Below are 5,000 nucleotides of genomic sequence, written 5' to 3' on the forward strand. Positions count from 1 at the left end.
ATCGTTGCTTCTGAGCTCCCAACTTTCGTTCTGATGTAATGAAAACATCTTGCAATATGCTTCTTCCCGCAGTGTTCGTCTTTTCATTTTTAATATTCCTTAAGGAATTTTTTTCACCTTCTGATGTCTATGAAATACGATATGCCCCATTTTTTTTGATCTGTTCCCTGTTTAATCATTTGTTATCTCGTTTTTTTTGGTTTTCCGATTTGTCTTGTTTTTTCCGAATTGTGCCTAATTCATCAAATAGGAGCAGAATCCTGTGGTGTTAATCCATGCTAATGATCTCAACGTAGGCTTGCTTCTGAGCACTCTAATTTCTTCAAAGTACAAGCGCCGGAGGCAACGACCCGCGCAGTTAAGGCCAAGGAAGCGCATTTCGCGGCAGAAGCAACGAGCGACCTGGTTGCACCACTCAGATTGCGGCGGACCTGATTGATCCCAACCCAAGGTTCAATGTGCCTACGAACTTTTTAAACTGCAACAACTTAAATAGTAGCGCTATTGGATTGCTGTGATATTTGACGGTGTTGCGGCTTGCTGGCACCGTTTTGGTACTTGTGCCCCCTAATTGGTACCTGCGTTACGGGATTTAGAGAGTATCTATTCACCAATTTACCATGTATACTCAATGAGCGCCGGTATTGTTATTTATTGTCACTATTGACCTCCCCGTTGTCAGGATTGGGTAATTGCGCCCTGCTGCCTTCTCTTGTGATGTGGTAGTCCGTTTCTCGCAGCTTCCTCTCCTCGTGAATCGAAACCCCTAATTCTTCCGTCACTTGTTCGTACCACTTTTATGTGTAGGTCCACTATTTGCCTATGCCATTGATAGTTGAATTGGGCAAAGAATTGTGAATGATGTCGTCCTTTCGCTCGGCACAAAGGCCGTGCGATCTCGACGAGTTATCAATGAATTCATAAAGCAACATGGCAGAGCTGCGTGATTCTTCTTGATTACATCTAGATAAAGCATCCTGTCCAGAAGTCGGTGGTTGTTGCACTATTAGTCTCTAGAATTACTACGACGTTTATCCGAGTTGTTAAATACCATTCAGAACAAACCTATAACTGATTAATATGACGCATTTCGCTAGTTTCACAGTCTGAAATTAGTTCATACTTACAGCATTCATGGTCTTTAATTCTTGAGACATTGAGCATATGATATACTGTCAGGTTTACTAACCAGGTTAGGCTCCTATCATGGACTCGCCCGCGTGATGTGCAGGATCTTGCCTTTAACTAACGAAAATAAACAAATTTCAAGCACCAAGGCGATCTGCGTCTAACCGGTGGTTAGGGTGAACAAACTGGACGCATAAGCTCACAACTCATTGCATGCAAGCGTCATCAAGGAACTAACACATGCATTGTGCAGCTAAGTCAGTTAATTTTATCATAAAATGCTAACATGACACACCAATTGCACTGTTTTGAATATTTCCACAATCGTCTCCCACACTGAGGGCGCTGGGTAGAATACAAGCCTTGCTAACTTCGACTACAAATTGCTTTTTGATGGTTAAGCCACACAGGAGACAATTAATAAGGAACCAGGCCACAATGGCACAGGGCAAAGAGTATGAGGTTAATGAGTTTATCGCCAACTGTTCGATTTGTGCACATGCATAGAGCCAGTTCAACAGAAGCCATCCAATTTATAACACTCACCTCGCCTCTCACTTTGGCTAGCGCTCAGCTAACCATTCCGGAATGACGAACCACACCCTGCATTAGCCATTAGCAGAGCAAGTTATATGTGAATACATCGAAGTGATGCTGCCTCGTTCGCTAGTGCATTGACAAAAGTAGCACATTACCTAGGAGGTGACCGAGCACCTTCAGAACATCCAATTTTTTACGATCGAGACATAACCGCTAAATGAAATTGATAAAATAAACCAAAGCCAATGACACATTTCATAAGTTGTTAAAATATCGAGAGGCAGCGATGCATTGCCTTTCAATACGCATCATTGGTTTCGAGTTATAAATTTGAGTGTAAAGTTAGTTGTCTCTCCTCAGCATGGTTGTACTGCCTTATCGATCTGATGCTCCATGCAAAGGAAGCGAATCACATATAACCCAGAGTCGGGATATTTTATGGATGTCGTGTTATCAGACTTTCGATGCGGTTGCATAAGCCACTAGCCAAGCCATCACATTTCATGGTAGGTGAATAATGCCTAAGGCACTACACTGTTTTGCCCATGTCTTGTTGTCCTACATCACATGCAAACAGCTAGAGCCAAGTGGCATCCATATAATATACTCTTCGGTTGACCGCTGGCACTGTGGTGTCACCTTGTGCAACTTATGCAGCCATCAGCATACCTGAAGAACAGACCATATATCCATAGGGACCTAACCCAAGGAACATGAGATGCCCTGCATTGCCTATGCCAACTTTGGCAAAAAGTGCATCGCGTTGTTGATAAACATCAAACGCCTGGTTCAGCCGTTTTATTAACTCTCCTCAGCACTCTAAACAAGAGAACAAAGTCACCGGGGAGCACTATAATCGAGGAAGGTGACAACAAGAAAATTCACCCAATACGACCTGCCCATGTCATCGTTGATCGCAAGATAAGCCCGCCACGATGCCTCAACAAAATTTCCGAGGGACCACCGAGACCGCCGAATCGTGCCAATCATTACGGTTTCTGGATAAGTTGATCTGTAATCAATAAACCCAATGCCATGTGAAATCAAGCCATTACACAAGTTTGATGGGAGACTTGCATTGAGCATGGTGGGAGGGCCCAAGGCAGCACCGCACATCTCCCACTGTGGGCGTGGTTGGTGATGGTGCAGCTCCCCCCTATATATAGTTAGTTATGCAAAAGCCAAAGATTGTTAGTAGTAGATACTCCTTTTTTCTGAGCAGACATAATCTCATATCGGTGACTCTATGAGATCGAATTTTTGACGTGATTTTTTTGCAGGCAGGCTCACATTTGAAACACAATATACTTTCCGGTCCACAAAGTTTTGATTTTTTTTTTTTTTTTCCAAGGGATCAATTTTTAAATGAATTTTTGAATGCGGTGCAGATTTTATAGAAAAGCCGGGTGAATAATATGAAATAGGCACCTAGATTGCTGATTTTGAACCTGATTGTTTTGCATGGCATTCCTACAAGCATATTTACACCTTTTAAATTTGTCTGCTAAAGTTTCGTTTACATTTTCCCCAAGGGAATGATTTATTAATGATTTTTGTCTTCTTCTGAATAGTCGCACTCTATGGTGCACTGATGCCCTTTGTGCACTCTTGATTACCCTTGTGTTCTTGATACTCCAAGCCTGTGCCTTCTGAAGCCTTTTTCACATACTCTTTCTTGAGCTAGGTGGCTTTTATCCTTACACTTACCTTGAGTGCCTGTCTTTGGCCTTTTTCTTTGTCGTCTCACCTTGTGTGCCTCTTGATGTCCCACATGGTGCACTTGATGCAACCTTGTCACTCTTGTGCCCTTTGCCTCTATACCTACCTGGTGCTTTTCTTTCCGACTTGTGTGTTTTGTCCACTTGGTTCTCTTGGTGCCTCCACTTGTGCTCTTGCATGTGCCTCTTCGTCCACCAACTGGTGCTGACCTGTGCAGCTGACACACTTGTTGTATGGCACCTTGGTTCGCCTCTTGTTTTTTTTTTGCAGCCACTGCCTTTACCCACTTGTCTCTGGTGCTCTATTCTTGATAGCCTCTTTGCATGGTCCTGACTACTTGGGCCTCTTGATGCCCACCTTGTGCTCCTCTTGGATACACCACTGGCTGATGGTGCCACCTTGGTGCCTCTGCTTCCCAAGTGTCCTTCTGTCCACTTTTTTCTACTCTTGTCTTTGTTGTCTCATTCTTTTATTTTTGTGAAAAAAAACTATACCTGATTTTTATATGCCATCTCTTTTTGGTGCCTCTTGGGCCCCTTGTTGCGTCTTATGCCCTCTTGGTGCCTCTTGATACCCACTTGGTGCCTCTTGGTGCCCACCATGGTGCCTCTGTTGTCCCACCTGGTGCAACTCTCATGGCACACCTTGGTGCTTTGATGCCCACCTTGGTCCTCTTGATACCCACCATGGTGCCCTTTGGTGCCTTTTTCTGGTGCCCACCTTGGTGCCTCTTGATGCCCACCATGGTGCACCTTGTGCCCACCTTGGTGCCTCTTGGTCCCATCATGGTGCCTCTTCATGCCCACCCTGGTGCCTACCTGGTGCGTTTTTATGCACCCTGGTGCCCTCCTGGTGCGTTTTTATGCACCCTGGTGCCCTCCTGGTGCGTTTTTATGCACCCTGGTGCCCTCCTGGTGCGTTTTTATGCACCATGGTGCCTACTTGGTGCGTTTTTTGCACCCTGGTGCCCTCTGGTGCGTTTTTATGCACCCTGGTGCCCTCCTGGTGCGTTTTTATGCACCCTGGTGCCTCTGGTGCGTTTTTATGCACCATGGTGCCCTCCTGGTGCGTTTTTATGCACCATGGTGCCCTCCTGGTGCGTTTTTATGCACCATGGTGCCCTCCTGGTGCGTTTTTTGCACCTGGTGCCCTCTGGTGCGTTTTTTGCACCTGGTGCCTCTTGGTGCGTTTTTATGCACCATGGTGCCCTCTTGGTGCGTTTTTTCGCACCATGGTGCCCTCTTGGTGCGTTTTTATGCACCATGGTGCCCTCTTGGTGCGTTTTTTGCACCCTGGTGCCCTCCTGGTGCGTTTTTATGCACCCTGGTGCCCTCCTGGTGCGTTTTTATGCACCCTGGTGCCTACTTGGTGCGTTTTTATGCACCATGGTGCCCTCCTGGTGCGTTTTTCGCACCCTGGTGCCCTCCTGGTGCGTTTTTATGCACCCTGGTGCCCTCCTGGTGCGTTTTTATGCACCCTGGTGCCCTCCTGGTGCGTTTTTATGCACCATGGTGCCCTCCTGGTGCGTTTTTCGCACCCTGGTGCCCTCCTGGTGCGTTTTTATGCACCATGGTGCCCTCCTGGTGCGTTTTTATGCACCCTGGTGCCCTCCT

The sequence above is a fragment of the Abrus precatorius genome, unplaced genomic scaffold, assembly GCF_003935025.1.
Source record: "Abrus precatorius isolate BTA unplaced genomic scaffold, Abrus_2018 Scaffold1, whole genome shotgun sequence".
Taxonomy (NCBI): Eukaryota; Viridiplantae; Streptophyta; class Magnoliopsida; order Fabales; family Fabaceae; genus Abrus; species Abrus precatorius.